At 39.4% G+C, this 17,481-nt stretch overlaps 1 protein-coding gene and 1 long non-coding RNA gene across 6 annotated transcripts in view; one reads left to right on the forward strand and one right to left on the reverse strand.

The window, feature by feature from the left end:
• The window catches only part of LOC309691620, a 211,371-nt gene extending 206,944 nt beyond the window's left edge, over positions 1-4,427 (forward strand). The window contains exon 4 of the long non-coding RNA XR_014272074.1: positions 4,015-4,427. This is a non-coding gene — a long non-coding RNA (uncharacterized lncRNA). The remainder of the gene's footprint in view (positions 1-4,014) is intronic.
• erbb4b (erb-b2 receptor tyrosine kinase 4b) overlaps positions 1-17,481 on the reverse strand; it is a 341,307-nt gene that overhangs the window by 322,159 nt on the left and 1,667 nt on the right. The window lies entirely within an intron of this gene.

Consider the following 17,481-nt stretch of genomic DNA (forward strand, 5'->3'; position numbering starts at 1 on the left):
AAACTGAACTGTGAGAAGCTAAAGCAAAATGAGCAATTACTAGTGTTGTCAGACCAGTAAAAGAATTTGCCATGTATTTCTTCAGCATATTGATTACATGTTTGACTTTTTTTTCCTCTTAAAAATAATTAAAAATGATTATAATTAGACAGGGAGAGAGATATTATTATTAAAAATGCCTTCCCAACAACGGAGAGGAGAGGAAAGAAGACTGTAGCTTGACACAGAGCAGCCAGGGGATCCCATGCCAATCGGAGCATGGCCTTTTAGCCGAGCACTCTGTCAGAGATGCCAGTTTGACGGACGATGCCCGCCCAACTGACATTTCTCCAGGGTAGGAAAGAGGGGACAATACCAATTGTTAAAGAGAAAGAGGGTAAAAAGCACAGAAAAGCACCTATAAGCATAAAAGGGTGAGGGTAAGATGGTTATTTTGGAGTCAATTTTGTGTTATTTCCCAGGTGTGAAGTGCACCAAAATGCCCTACTCATGTTTAAGTACCACCATTTTGCTTGAAATTGTCTTGATGAGTATAGATGTGTGCAAAACTCGGCGTGTTTGAGCGCACTCAAGTATAAAAAATGCACTCACACTCATGTACATTTTTTAGAAAATTCTTTACAATATTCTTTAAACATAAAACAGTCTGTACTATATGGAGATTTCATAAAATGAAGTGTATTAAACTGTATTAATAGCACAACTACGGTTCTGGTCAGGATGCTGTAAAATGTCATTAAATTGATTGAAAATCAATGTATAAATGATTTTTAACATCAAATCAAATATCAAATATTCCTTCTAAATTTAAAACCAACAACACACTTAAAAAAAGTTTTGTTTTGACAACATTTTTGTCGTTTTAGATCATCATACACCCTCAAAATGATAATCCTTACAGAAAAATAAAGAAATTAGCAGCCTTTTTAAAAAGCTAATAGGATCACTGAGCAACAAGTCAGGGACTTGAATATCAAACTGACATTTATTTATTCTGATTCATAAATATCTATAAATAAGCATACCATATGGACAACTTTAAAACTATAATTAGTTTTAATTTTTAACTACTAAAAATAAATACCATTAAAAAAAAACAAAGTTAAGAAATACCATCACCTTCTCTCAGACCAAGCTTGTTTCAAACTGTGGGAAACTCCCCTGAGGTCTTAAAAATCCCCTTTACCCCAATATTTCGATTACGATGGTCCCTCAGACTAACAGGAGAGAGATCATCTGGTAATGATTCATCTGTGACGGTACTGAGATACATTAGTGACATAGGCAACTTGCATTAATGGTGAAGGCAGCATTGATTCTGAGATCATGACCATCAAAAATATTCCTTCATTGGCCAAAAGCGAGACATTAATATTCCCAGTTTTACAGCATTTAATGCATTTTTTTTACAGTCTGGTACAAAACAAGGTTTTTGGCCACTATAAAGTTTATTCTTCATAACAACTCTGGAAGGGTTAGGGTTATTTTTACTTCTCATTTATGTATTTTTAAAAAAGAAATCATCCAGTTAGTTAATTAAAACGCTGGCGCCCACATTCAAATATGGTAATACTACTGTTTGATACTATCTACGTGTGAAATTGGCCTGCAATGTAGAGCTGTCACACACTGAAAACATTTGGCACACTATGAAATAAATCATCAATAAGCAGGTTAGGTCCTTTATCACGCAAAATGGTAAAAACAATTTGCTGTCAGTTCACAGGTTTTTACAAATTGTTGTCAGAATAAGCAGCAACGCAACAACGGACACAACCTTTGCAAAAACACAACTGTTTTGGAGATGAGGTTCTATTTCAGTGATAAATAGATTTATGACTGTACAAAAAGAGTGCGTTTAGCTCACATTACAGTTCTCATTCTTCCATTACCGTTTTTTTGGTAATTTCTGGCATCCTGGCTGAATTCACTTCATCATACCTGCAAGGTTGTTAAACAAACAAGAGTGGGGATCAGAGGTGAGGGGAGAGGGAGGTAGCGCTTGTTTATTAGCTTGTAGCTCATTAGCATCACACCCATTAGCGTCCTGCCAGTTTCACTGCCCCATCTCCTTCATTCAATCCTCTCAGAAAGACTGGCTGTCAGAGCAGAGAAGAGGCCAACATGCCCCACAGAACAAATACCCCTACTGCCAATTTTTCCTGTCTTTATTTATCTATGTGCTGGCCCTGTCTGATGAATAAAGGACAGGTTACCAGACAGATGAGAGAAGTATTTTGGCAAGACGCAGAGCACTGTTGGGAATTGCAAACAGCTTTTGTTTAAACTTGAGTTTCTTTATAAAGCAGTTTAAAATGTTTTCTTTGACTGATAGAACTATTCATTCAAATGAAAATTTCATATTTATAGTTATTAAGTTATAATTTATTATTTTTGGCACATCATCAAAACTAACACCACTGGTTTGTAATTACTTGTGAATTTAGACTGTGGTTAGAATATTCACCATTGTTCAGTTTTGATACTTAAGCAGTGGGAATGAGAAGCAGTCAAGGTAGGAAGGGAGCTATATATACCAACCAGTCACTGTTTTTAAGGTATATCTGTTTAATGCAAATATTGTAGCTAATCTGCTAATAGCATGGCAACAAGTGTATTTCACATTTCTTCCCCATCAAAATGGGGAAAATATGTGATTATTTAAATGACTTTGAAAATGACATGGTTGTTGGTGCAAGAGGGAATTGTCTGAGTTTTAAAAGAAGGATCTACTGGGATTTTCCCATACAGTAATCTCTAGGGTTGAGAGAGAATGGTCCAAAAAAGAGCATTCTCTGAGTGAACACATTTAGTTTGAAACTGATGGGGTACAGCAGCAGAGGACCACGGTGGGTATCAGGCCTCTCAGTTAAAAAAAGGAAACTGAGGCTACAGCCTCACATGATTTGGACTATAGATTGGTAAAGCATAGTCTGATATGATGAGTCTCAATTGTTGCTATGACATTTGGATTGTAGGGTCAATCTTTGGAGTAGGGCTGAACGATATATCGCATTTGCGATAATATCGCGACATGATCAAGTGCAATTTTCTAACCGCAAAGGCTGCGATTATACTCTGGACATGTCCAAATTCATGGGCTGCATCCTCCTGAGGCCGCATTTGTAGACCGATTATGTCACAGCGACGTGCCGAAGGCTGTCCAAATTACTACCATATCCCAGAATTCATAGCGCGGCCCAGCCAAACTCCAGTTTCCAGCAATGGCGGCCGCTACTAAGTTTTAAAATTACTCATACTAATCTTTCTGGGTCACAAAATAAACTTTTAACATATTTTCAGGCGAGAAAGTAGTTGTGTAAACATCAAATATCTGCTCGGTTTATCAAGATATCCCATATTTGCAAAAGTGCTTCGACGTTTTCAGAGGCGTCTGCTACCTACCAGCTCGACAGCTAGCCGGGAGCTCGAGGGTTACTGATGCGGCCGAGAACGGCACAACTCCCGGCACATCATTTTCAGATCACCGCGGAGTTTCGCTGCTCGGGTTAAACGTAATATATAAGTCACTTAGACAACCTAAAAATTTTATTGTTGGGCTTTTTTCAGTGTTTTGTTTGTTCGTGAGTAAATCGGTTTGGCTGAGATTAAAGTTATTAGATTAGATAAAATAAAACTTTATTAATCCCCCGGGTGGGTTCCTCCTTGGTTTTCACACAGCTGACTAAACGTCAAACAGAAAACTTATTAAACAGAAATATGAGACAGTCGAGAATTTACACCAGTGTCTGGTTATATTTTAGATAGCAAGAAGCAGACGGCCGAGTTTATTAAACTCCACCGAGACAGCGGTGACGCTAATCAGAAGGCTAGACCGTCCAATTTCACGCCTTTAAATTTTAAAGGCGTGTTTGTGTGTGTGTTTATACAATTGCTATTATGTTTGCACTTTATGTGTAATGTTACTGACTGCAGAGATCAGTAAGATGTGTGTATTTTTTATTTATTAGTTTTATTTATTTAATATTATTTTTTAATTGAATGACTGTCTAGTAGTTCACAGATGTCGAAAAACTGAGTGTGGTAAAGCCACTGATTTTGTTTATGTATATTTCTGCAATCTGCACATTGTACTGACTTTCATTTTAATGTTTACACCAGGGTTCCTTGTCAGCACTTTATGCTCAGATGTTTGTAAGCTAAAAATAAACTATTGTGTATGTTCAAATATACTGTTGTGATTGAAGAAGTTAAATAAAAATGTCAGTCATCAATTCATGCATCACCTCATGTCATCATAACAGAGGTCTGTCTTCCAGGAAAGAACAGTTTAAAATTAATGTAATATAGTATTGGCCATACTATATGATGTATTGCTTGTCTTTGTTTAATAATACAGAAGACAAAGACCTTAAAAAATAATCGCATATCGCATCGCAATCGCAATATTGGGGCAAAAAATCGCAATTAGATTATTTTCCATAATCGTTCAGCCCTACTTTGGAGTAAACAACATGGATCCATCCAGCTGAAAAAGATCAGGCAGGTGTGAGTGGTATAATGGTGTGGGCCGTGTGATATTTTCTTGGCTGACCAGTTGAGCGTCATTTAAACGCCACAGCCTTCCTGAGTACTGTTGATCATATTGATACCTTTATGATCACAGTGTACCCATCTTCTGATGGCTGCTACCAACAGGATAACGTGCCATGTTCCACAGCTCAAATGATCTCAAACTGGTTTCCTAAATATGACAATGAGTTTACTTTACATACCAGGTCCATACAGTCAGCAGATTTCAATCCAATAGAGCACCTTTGGGATGTATTTTAATGGGACATTCACATCATAAATGTGCAGTTGACAAATCTGCAGCAACTTTGTAATGCTGTCGTGTCCAACAAACCAGAATCTCACAACAATGTTTCCAGTACCTTGCTGAATTTATGCCATGAAGAATTAAAGCAGCTCTGAAAGCAAAATGGGATCCAATTTGTACTTAAAAGATGTACCTAACAAAGTGTTGTAGGGAGTGTAGTGGTGCAGAATAACAGCAGGAGGTACGAATTTTAAAGATTTTAAGGAAACAAGAAGAACAAGGTCTGGTAGTTCTTTTGGGCATTCGTTATTACTTTCAGATGGGCTTAATAACAAGAGCTTTGTGCTTGCTCCAGTTACAGTAAGCAATTTAGGGAAATGCTAAGGCAAATGGTTGGTGGAAAATCTGAAAAATTCTATGGCTGCCCTGCTTCTTATATTCTGTCTAAGTTTTGGGGTCAAAACATACATGCATTTTATGTGGGTATAATACACGGCTGGTGTTTGTAACTGTGTTTAGACACATCCATGTGTCATCTACTGTCATCAAGCATTCATCACTCTGCACTTCCTGGTGATAGTCTAGGAATTGTTCCCAGCAGAAGGTGATGCCAAGGGAATAATGGTAAGAAACAGGCGTTGGTATGGAAGACTGGCTACTGCCTCTTGTTTTCCTGCTGAAAACATCTCTTACACCAGATGACTATCAAGAACAACCAGACCAATAAATGTGACAAATATGCTTCGTAGGCTATATATTTATATGCCTCATCAAGTCATGTATGAGGATGACTGTAAACTAGAGCTGGGCGATAGAACGATAACGATATGTATCGTGATATAACTTTTACTCGATAGAGAAATTAAGCTATCGCGATAGACCTCGCAGCTCTTGTCCTCAAAAAAAAAAAAAAAAAAAAAGGTCAGCCAATCCAAATTAAGTAGCGCAGAGCCGAACCAATCACAGCCGCAGCGTCACGTCGCGTGACTTGTTACGTACAGCACAAGTGCCAAGCCGCACGTGTGTTTTTTTGGGAAGCAGCCAGCGGGTAATGGAGCCAGCGCGTAATGGAGGAAATGAGTGTGCCGACTAGAAAAATCAACCGAGCGTGACCGAAGAGAAAACAGATGATGGTTCCAACGCCGGAGAGATTGTCAAACGGAAGAGCCATAGAAGTTCCGTAGTGTGAAGGTATTTCGGCTATTTCAAGTCTGACAAAAAACAGAGTAGCGTTCACTGTAAATTGTGCCGAAAGCAAGTCTGGAAATACAATAAACTGGTGCATGCGTCACACTGTGCGCCACGTTATTGTTTCGGTGAAATGAATTTCTACAATACTGTTACTGTTACTTCTACTCTCTGCAGTGTTTAAATGCTTACATATACACACAGTTACTGTCCCTCCACACATACGACTCGGTTCTGCTTCTATGCCCCAGCTTTGTTTACTTTTTCCCACCGAGGCTTCTAGACTTCTGATTGGCCAACATTTCTGCACGGTTAGGAATCTAGCGCCACCTGCTGCTTTGGCATGTTCATAGCAGCGTTTTCCTTCATTTCTGCCTTTATGTGTGGACGGGATTATTTTTTAAAACGAAAACGGAAAATCTCCGTTTTCAAAAATACCCGTGTACGTGTGGACGTAGCCTCAGTCTCTGACTGGAAGCGCTAATTCGTCATTCGGCTTTTGTCAGACTAAAGTAACTGTTAAAACTGTTTGAAAAGCTAAGCTATACAACAAGGAGAGATTGAGAATTTCCTTTTAGTTCTCAGTTTATTTGATATTGACAAAAGTTAGTCAGTTTTGTCTGTTCTTCTGTAAAACAAACTAAGATTTATTTTTAGAATTAATATTTTGTTTCTAAGTGGAATTGACAATTTAGTCTGTTTCGTTTGTTCTATTTTGAAACTTAAATGCTTTAGCGGCTGCCTTTTGTGTAGTTTGCAATATTTGCCTTTATTTATCTGAAAAAGTCTCATGTTCCTTAAGTACATCTACCCTGTTGAACTTATTATGGGAAATAAATATTTAAATAAAAACAAGCTGCTGATTATTTCACATTTTACTTGTGAGCAACGGCACATTTAAATCTTACAAATATAGTTATTTGGCTGATATCGTGATAGATATCGTTATCGCCTGAAATGAAAAAAACATATCGTGATATGAAAAAATCTCATATCGCCCAGCTCTACTGTAAACTATTTTTAGTAGTTTTGAAAACAGGGGACTCTAGTTGGGACTCCACTCCATTATGTTATTAAAATTTTAACTTCCCTGCTACTGACACAACCTGCCTCACTCTAACTTCGTCTTTAAACATCTGGCCCTCGCTCGGATAGTAGTGTATGTGTGTGTGTGTGTGTGTGTGTGTGTGTGTTTTGGTTGGCATAAGGCAGAAAGTCAGGCCAGCCTGTCAGGCCCCCGAGGGCCCTCGTTGTTTGAGTCTCCATTAGGCTGATGAGGTTTGGCAGCTGAAGTTGCTGGAGTTAGTGCTGTGCTTCAACCCTCCTCGTAGCTAGGCCTAATTAAACCTAGACCTCAGCCCTAATTTAAAGATAATTAGCTGTAGGGGTTAGCTACCACCACCACAGGGTGAGATGAGCCTCATGTAATATGTGTAATAATGCGTGCTAAATGTTTTTTTTGGTGGTTTTAGTCAGTGACAGACCAGTTGAATGAAAGGCACTTACCATATGTAATTTGGCGGATGGTTTTACCCAAAGCGGTTTACAGTAACACAAGTGCAGACAAGTTTCCACTCTGGTAAATATTGTGTCACTCTGAAACATAATGGATTATCACATTATAGTGAGACTTAGTAAAGCAAACAAGAATGTGTGTGTTTGTGACATACAAACAAACGAAGTGGCAAGACTGCATTTTTGTAGGTGCTGCACAATAAACTGTCTGACCCTTGGGATCGGCCCTATGTTTTCCCATTAAGCCATACTGACAGTTTGACATTTCCCAGGGTAGAGGGCTCTGATTCAGGTATGTTTTATTCATCCTATTGACTTCACATTGCTGCCAAGCCAAACAGAGAGCAAAAGCCTGAAGTGTGGTAGGCGGCAGTGAGAAGGAGAGCAGAAGATACCTGTTGTTGTTGTGTTTGCTGCTCAGATAGCCAGGCAGTCTGAGACTCGGAGACAGCTGGGTGACACATACACAATACACTCATCACAATGCAGACAGAGATTGGGAGATATTGCAAACACTGAGTGGATAAAACTGCCTATTTACTGAGAAGACTTGAGGCAGACAGGTGAAAATGTGGGATTACATGCTTCAAGAAGGTTTGTATGCTTTTCTGTACCCTACCTCCAAAAAGCTACATAAAACCAAACTTAGATAAATTTGACTTGTTAACTTCTACTTCGACTTGTCAGCCTACTGGTTGTTTATCTCCATTAAGTTGTAGAATTCTGTTGCCTGCGCTGTGAAGAACATCTAATTTACGCCAACTCAGACCTGACAATGGACTTTTATTCGCTTGCATTCCAGGTATAAGCATTAATTCTAGATTTATGTTTGCCTGAGTTTTTCCTGCTTTTTGCCAATTAATAAATAAAATATATCTGCAAAAAACTGTTTTGTTTTGTTTTTAGCTAACAGAATGAAATGTTCTTAAACAGGGTAGTTTTGTTCCAGCACATGGGGCCCTGAAACCAGTTTTAGTTAGTGTTGGTTAATATGTTGTCTGGGGTCTACAGAGTACCTTTTGGTTGCTTAATAAATCTGGCAGATGGCTGGGATATCCCATCTTCACCTGTGATTTCAGTAGTGAAAAGCATCTTACTCATAATTACTGCTTTCTTTTGAATCTTTCTACCCATTTAAATCTTTATTAAGTAAATATATTGTCTTTACAAACGTATTTCTGTCTTTTTCTAATACATAGAACAATTATGAGAATGTCCCATGGAATTCTGATATAATTGTGGCAATTTTCTCAAAAACAACAGCAATAATTTTCCTCCGAGACATGTGAGAATTTGACCCCAAGATCAGTTTTGGATTTATAACGACAACATTCGTTCTGAGTTGTCTTGTCTGTTTCTTTTTAATACATCATGCAACTCACTGCCATCGTAAACACATGGGACCATTTTTGGATTTATTTTGCTTGGCTCCGTGCAGACAAGTGCTTCCCTCATCTTCATGCATGTCACGTGAGGCTGGGAGCTGGGTGCAACGGCGGGAGCCTACTCCAGGACAAAGCACTTGGGGCAGGGAGACACTGTGGGCCTTGTTCCCCCTTTGACGGCTTCATGTCAAGTGGGTGTTAGCTTGGTGGGACACCCAGACCCCCCTGGAGGGTAAAGCACTACACAGCCTGCCTCCAATTGAGGAAAGAGACACCGAGGGCTTATTGAAGATGCACTTATGATCCCGACATCGGCGACGCCTATGTCTGTTTCAATACACACAACAATAATAACAGCATATTTTTAAGTAAGGCTGTTTAAAAGACGAGAGGTTGAGGTTGAAGATGAGGAACAACCAAGACAGTTGATCTGAATATGTGAACCGTAGGTTCTTTTTGGCAGAGGCTTGGAAAATTCAAAAATTGTCTCTACATGTAGTACTGAGAGATAAAGGAATTGATTAACTAATTACATTTTATGTGTACGCTCAGTTACAATCATATTATTCCATGTTACTTGAACCATACTGAAAAAGCCGCAAGGTGAATAAGGACAGGTGTACCGTGAAAAAGATTACTCACCCTAGTAACCGTAGCAAGCCATAGTGGTCAACAGTGTCGAGTGCTCTTTCCTTTCTTCATCGTCTACTTTCTCTGTCTGCCTTTTCCCCAGCATCTGGCTAAGTCTCACCAGTGTCCTTGCTAATGCCCTCGGGTGAACCGGGCCATGTCAAACTCAAATACATCAATCACTTGGTGCTAGCCATGGGGAAAGAGAAGGGATGGATTGGCAGAAATGTAGGGATGAAAGCAAAGAAGAAGGACGGGGTGGTTAAGGTAATGTATAGCCACTAGTCAACCCTCTTTCACCTTATTTTTCTTCTCCTCCAACCTCCCTGTCTCCTTCCCTCTGCAGCAACTCCTACAGACTTTGGACTCAGCTGTCACATCACAAGAGGCCCTTTCAACTGATTCTCATCAAGCGGTTTGCAGACCTAAACACATGTTGGAGAAGAACAGAGCAGTGGCGAGGAGAGCAAAAGAAACAAAAGGACAGTCAAGGCCAGAAGAGAAAGCATTAGAAAAAGGAAAGAAGAAAAAGAGCAGTGTAAGAAGGGAGATGAGCACTGAAAGCAGGTCGACGAGAAGGAAATAAGATAGCAAAAGAACAGAAGCACAAAGAAAGAGGTGACAAAGCCATGGGAGAGCCTATCAGCAGGTGTGTGTGCGTGTGTGTGTGTGTGTCCTGCAGAATAAAGTGTCCACGTCAGAGCCTCGGTTTCCCCCCTGGGCAGTTTCTGATTAATTGTCCGTCCAGCTGCTGTGATAGCGACTACTTTAACCAAGACTCCCAAGACACTCACCCATGTCCCATCCTCCACAGAAAGACACCTCTACTCCTGTGTACCCAGCTTCCTGGCTGACCTTCTCTGACTAAAATTAGGGTTTTTTTCCTATTCTGATACCCTCCCCCCCCCCCCCCCCCCCCCTTCGTTTTTTTCCTGTCTCTTTTTGGCTGCTACAAATAATCTTACATCAGCACCCCATTCACCTTGCCATCAGGGGATAATGTCTCTCTGTGGGAGAGGGGTTTTGGAACAAAGGCAGGGGGAGCTGAAAACCGCATGATATGCTGTGTGTTCCCCCCCTGTGTGTTTACACATGCTCTGGTGACTGGCTGAGATAAAGCATCCCTGTCTCAGGTAAACAGTCTAGCACAGCAGGGTAAAATGGCAGGGTTGACTTTGGACCTGGCTTATACTTAGTCAGCACCTCTAGATATAAAGTACCATCCCACCCACCCACATTTAATCACACAACTGCACACACATAATTTCCATTTCAGTACATTTTCATTATGGTTCAAATTCAACAATTACGAATTCAAATCTGCTTTTCGACTCTATGAACAATAACTGCCGTACTCAGCACTGTCCCCTTCTTTTCCTCCCTCTTCTCCAGACTGCATAACCATAGCATCTAACCTGATGGCTATATAGCCAGCCCCCAAAAGCAGCCAAGGTCAATTGCCTTTCCTGCTCCTCTCATCTTGTGCTTTATGTACCTTCACATCCAGGGGAAAAGAGCTGCACTATTTCTGCTCTGCTGCAAGGTGACTGCTGCTTCATACGAGTGACAGCTACACAAACCAGGAATACCAAGAGTACCAATCATTTTGTTTAAGGTTTTCATATTTTGAAAATAAATCCAGAAAGTTAAATTCATATAAAATTGCAAAATGTTACATTTCACGCAAAAAAAAAAAAAAAAACACTTCTAGGTCACGGCTTCACTCTGCTGGTAAATGTTGGACTTGAATTTCTAAAAAACAATTTAATTAACAGAAGCTATACATGGAGCTACCTTTGACTTTGATATTATGGACCATAATTAACAATAATGAGAGTCGATCAATACTTTCAACTCCGTAATTACTCCACCAAGCAGTGACTTTCCACTATTTTCTGGTTCAAATCAGCATTCCACTGCAGACTCCTGAAGCCATTTTTATGAACTCAGGTAATCTTTTAATGTTAGCAGAATAACCCCAGCAGTCAGTTTTGTAGACTGTAGTATATCAAAACATTTGTCCACAAGTAGGATGGTATTTAGAAGGCATAAACACAAAAAAGATGATGATTAAAGTAAATGTATTGTCTGACATGTTGGGAATTTAGATGATGAGACTAAAGGCTGAAAAAGATTTTTTTTTCCCCGATGATGAATCTGTAATGAAAATTGAGCCCTTTTTTTTCTTTTTACATGCTTTATACTTCATTATCTTTGTCTCTGCCTGTTTGATTTTCTGGTTGATTCTTTACAGCAGTCATTGTTTTTCCTCATCTACAAGATGAATAATAAATATTTGCCTAATATTCAGACAGAAACTCCCAAGCCACAGTGTATATTGTGTGTGTGGTATCCATTTTTACATTTTTTCTCCCTTTGGTATTGAATAGTAAGATCATCATTAATCACGATTGTGTTGGATTATCGGCGGTATTATTTTTTACTCGCTGCATTTTCCCCCCTGACGTTTGTGTGGTAAACTGCGGGAATTTTACAATAGGATTTCCATTTGTTGTATAAGTGATAGCGTGTTTGGTGCAACCATTTTTCATCCTCGCATAGATAAACTGTTTCCCGGTGAAGTCTGAATATCTCCCTTTCTTTCTCTCTCACTCTCGTTCCCAGATGTCTCCTTACAGCTGCCATGACTGACTGCAAACTCATTTATTACAGGTCACAAACACCAAGTGCTTCATTTAAAAGGACACCCCACCCCCAACTCGCGCACGAGTGAAAAATCGACCTGCAAGAATAGCATACAGGGCACACCGTTCCATTAACACCAAATGGAAGCCTGCAGGATTCAAAATGTGGGAACGGGGTTCAAGTGGCGGGGTGCAAAACAGAAAAAAAATATGAGGGATAGTTTAGGGACATGTTTTAATCTGCTGCAGCGACCACAGTTAATGAGCACTAAGCACATAAAGTACGGGGCAGCATCATTACAGCTCCTATGACAAAATCTAAAATATTTATTGCATTGTGGGGTTTTGGCATGAAAATCTCTTGCTATAAGTTTGCTGACAGAGTTATTAAAAGCGTAGTTTGTTTGATATCACTCTATTGTAAAGAGTCTTAACCGACATACCACGTCCCATGTCTGCTACATATTTATTGAAGCAGGCAAATCACCAAATCAAGATTTTGTTGGAAGCATGTGTTCTGCCGGCCATATCCGATATCACTCAGAGCCGTCTGTAATTACATTGTACATGCAGATTAGCTATGAATATTTTAGAAGGGGATTACTAAAAGAGGAAAGAGACAGAGACGCAGAGAGTCGAGAGAAATCAGCCCTTTAACACACACCCACATGCAGAACTGCATGAAAAGCTCGTTTGAAGGTGGAGCCAGTCTTTTATGCCCAAGTTGTCAGCCTATTATCATCCTTTCATATGTTTGCCACCATTATTAACTGTGAGCGGGAATAGAAAAATAACACAAAAAGTGAGAATAAAACACATCACTCCAGCATGTCAGGCTGTCTCTTCAGAGTGGGGGGGGGAAGAAAAGCATGGCAGACCAAGTCTTATCATTGGACTCTAATTCTAAAACGTGGCAGTAATGAGTGTGTCTTAACAAAGATTAGCCATAATTTCCATTGTCATTTTAAGGCTCCCACATTATGTGGAGGCTTACAAAGCCACAGATGAAGGCAGAGGGTGGGCGGAGGAAGACGAACAAGCAGACACTGGAGCAGAGAGAGCGTCTCTGGAGCTTGGTTAGTCTGTCAGTCACCCTCTATCCCTTCAACCGTGCATCCACACGCGCACTGACAGACAAAGTCATAACACACACACATGTACGCACACACACACACACACAGTATATGTACATTTCCCAAACCCTTTGTCGCCACATTTTGAAACCCTCAAGATGCGGTTGTCAAAAGGGTCGGCGCCTGACAGCCTCCTGCAGCCCTCCAGGAGGATGCAGAGGACAGACAGGCTTATTGTTAGAAGAGTAGCAGCAACAACAAAGCAGATCAAAAGTCTCACTGACTGACAGACATACATGGTGCCTTCAGACTCCCAACATCTACATTGTTTAGTGCACGCAGGGCTGAGGCTTTCAGGGGCCTGGATCCTGCACATTTGCCTTGTACATCAGAGTGATGGCCCAGGGTCAACGAGATATCAGAACGTGGGTATGTGTGTAAGTGTGTAGGAGTTTGGGTGTGTGCCAATCTGCTACGCACATTGACACCAATCTGCACTGGTAACTTTATATTTATCCAATTAAAAATAATATTTAACGTTGAAAAAATAATGAAGTTATTTGATTGATAGCTACAAGAATATGGCTGATAGCAGAACAGATTTAGGCTGATATTCTTACTTTAGGCTTAATTAGGCCAAAAACACGTAAGTCTATTTTTCATATTTATATTCATATGATAGCAGACATGAACCTTGCACCACTAGCGATAAAGAGAAAGCAAATCTGTTAAGAAATTTTATTTTATTTTACTTTTATTTTTGCCTGACACATGTCCTCTTTTCTTGGAGTGCTGCGTATTGGACCACAACACACACAAAAAGTTGAATGGTAGCAACAGCACTGAGATTTTCTTTTCTTTCAGCAAGCTTGTTCTGGTTGCCCTAAAAGCATACGTGCCATCCTAATTAAGGTCCATCTGATTGATTTCCCCCAACTAAAATTCAGTCCCCCCATCTGTCTAAAATAGCTAGAGTACATTGTCAAAGATACCAAGCAGGGCCTCGCTCCTGCTTGTGTATACGCGTGTTTGCTGCACTACCTTGTTAATGAAGGACTTTGGTTGCTGTGTATTCAGCACTCAGGGCCATGTTACACGGAGGCAATCAGCCTTTCTATTTGCATGTCTTTCTCTCACTCCTTTTGCTTTCATTCTCTCTCCAACAAACACAGAAACTCAAAGCTTGCTCAATTTACAGAGAGGAAAAAAAGAGAAATCATAAAAGCATAGGAGCACAGACGGAATGAGTGATAAACATGAAACAAGCATTCTGTCTTCAAGAGTTAAGACACCTTTTCAGATCTAAAGTAATCTAAGAGCTTGAAAGTCATGTTTCAAACATAAAAGTTGCTTTTTTTATATACAGATGTCCTATAAACAGCTGCCCAGATTAAGGGATGCACGTCCATGGGTGATGGCCTGTGATCTAATTATGACATCCCTCACTAAAGGGACATTTATTAGCTAAGCTGACAATGACACATGTCAAAATAGACGTGGATGTATGGTGCATTTGTAATGGCAGGTGATAAATGAAGGTGCATCGTTTGCAAAGGTCACAGAGGATGTGAGCCAATCATTTCTGCTGATGTAGATAGGAACCTGACTGGTTATAAGCCCAGCAAAAATCCAACACGATACCTTTACTTGTGTGTTCAGAAAAGAAAACTCTCAAAAAACATTTGGAAATTCAGTGCTAAGTAATCAATAGTGAACTAAGACATCCTGGTAGTAACTAAATGGTAAATGGTCTGTATTTGTATAGTGCTTTACTTGGTCCTAAGGACCCCAAAGCGCTTTACACTATACACAATCATCCACCCATTCACACACACATTCACACACTGGTGATATTGTGTAATATTCTTTAATCAGTAGGCCAGTACACATAAATCTTAATGATTTCCTACAATACTACGATTGCACAAAGAGAAGATTCTTAGTCTGGCTGGCTGGGGGTTTAAATAACACAACAAATCATTGTCTGTTTTTGTATTTTTATCATTAAAGAGGAAACACTGACTCACCAGACAGATTAATCTAAAAGCTACATATATGTGCATCTAACGGTCCTTTTCTCAAATTCTAAAAATAGCTTATTTTCCATATTTTTTTTTTTAATAATTTCAGCAACTTTTAAAAACAATACAGGAGGGTCTTGCATCAGGCTATAATAGCAGTAACTGAATTTACTTTATTGTGGAAAAGTGGCTTTATATTGCTCCCTATGTGTTACTCTGGCCAATAAAGAAAGGACAAAAGCAGAAATGTTTATGTTCTTCTTTTCTTTTTCATTCTAATAAAATGCCTGGTGGTGGTAGACGGTCAAAGCTTCAAAGCTGGGTGACAGCAGATAGGACTATAAGCGTGGTCTGTGCCAAAGTCCAGCTATGTTGGCTCCTCAGTGTCATATCATTCTTTCATTATCCTTGATGCTGGACAAAAAGGGAAAAATATACAATGAGGAGACATTTACAAGAAGTGCCAAGGTCTCCTGTAAAAGGTGCAGAACTGGTTGAAAAAAAAAGAACTATCTTGTCTCCCTTTCTAGTAGGATCCCTGTCAGTGTCACCCTCAAACCTTAAATGTACTGTGACCACACACATCAGCTTACAAATAGGACAGTACTGTCAGTTTCAACCCAATAAACAGTGAGTGCCACTGTAAGTTAAAGGTTGTAGTTGCATTCTGTTCAGCAAATTAGGAAAGAAGACGCCGCTCAAAGCCGTAAAACAGAAGGGATGTAGTTTATCCAGATTGCAGTGGTTACACGCAAGTGAAAAAACTCCATGCACATGCAGACGCATTCAACAGATGATTTGAAGGCGCTCCTGCGCACAAAATATATGAATATTCATAAACACAAACAGAGTTTTGGAATGTGGCCATATGGTTCAGAATTGCAAGCTGTATCAATTTCCAAACTTGTTCAGCTGTAGTGTGAAACTGCAGTCCAGTGAAGAGGAGTGTGCACAGTGGACTCACATGGGGGACATTCAGCATATTGCAGGCATGTACCCTGCTGTCATGAAGCATATAAGTCCAGTTTAGCACAGGATTTTCTTTAAGTGGGGTTTTTAACACTAAACAGAAGAAAATAAATGACATGAAGGTGATGAAAAGTTCATAAAATTTCAAAGCAAAGGATTCAACTGAGGATTTTATGCATATTTATGGATATTTGTATCTTGGGACATATTAAGATAGATGCCAACGTTAAGTGAGGAAACTCAAGAAAAAGAAACTTTGAGCATGAACGCGTGTGCATTTTCTTATTTTTCAACTGAACATAAGATAACCATAACACCCGCGAACTCCTGGCATCAGGACGCGCTCACATCCGCGCACGGGCGCGCGCGCGCACACACACACACACACACACACAAACACACATATTTGAGCATCCGTTTCTGTTCTGTTTCGTTTTATGTTATTTTACTATTTTCCAATATTATTGAAATGATTTGGAGCTTCACTGTTGGTCGAAGCTTGTCTAGTCAGAAAAGACATTACGACTGTGATCTTCATACATAGGTGCGTCAGATAATGTATAACGAAATCCATATTTTTTCTTTCCGGATGTTATTTAAAAAATTAATTTAAAAAATGTAAATTTAACTTCGAAATATGAGCCTTGCTCGGACACGATTAAGATAAACCCCAGGATAAAGTAATGTTATCAAAAACAATAAGTTGACTAAAATAAATGAGCAAAAATATATAACTGCTTTTATTTTGGAACAACAATATATTATGTTAGGAATATTATTTTGACGACGTGCAGCACACGTGGTGAGTGTAAAGCAAAAAACAAAAACAAGAAAACAAACATGTGGAAGCATCCCTCCATGCCCTGTCTCCTGAACTGCATTCAACATTTTAATTCAGTCACTGTCTCTCAGCTATAAGGCTCTCACACACGAGGATTTATTAAAACACGGGTTAGAATTTTAGATGTGCCCTAATATTTGTGCATTATACATCACATTTAACGCAGTATGATGTTTAAATAATCGCGAGAGACGTGGTGCCAAAAGAACTTATATTGTTTGAAATTGGGTTTTTTGTTGTTGCTGTTATTTATTTATTTATTTTTTGTGGTGTTATACGCCTTAAGTCACATAAATATGACTCTAAGATATGCGGTGAAACTGTTTAACAGTCAGCATGAGGGGAAAAACGACTGTGTGTGAATTACGATCTAAAGATGCTGTGTCAGTGCAGCCGATACTTGGATTTAGTCTAATTTTAGTCGTAGTCATCCC

This window comes from Aulonocara stuartgranti (genome assembly GCF_965226115.1).
Source record: "Aulonocara stuartgranti genome assembly, chromosome: 16".
Classification (NCBI taxonomy): domain Eukaryota; kingdom Metazoa; phylum Chordata; class Actinopteri; order Cichliformes; family Cichlidae; genus Aulonocara; species Aulonocara stuartgranti.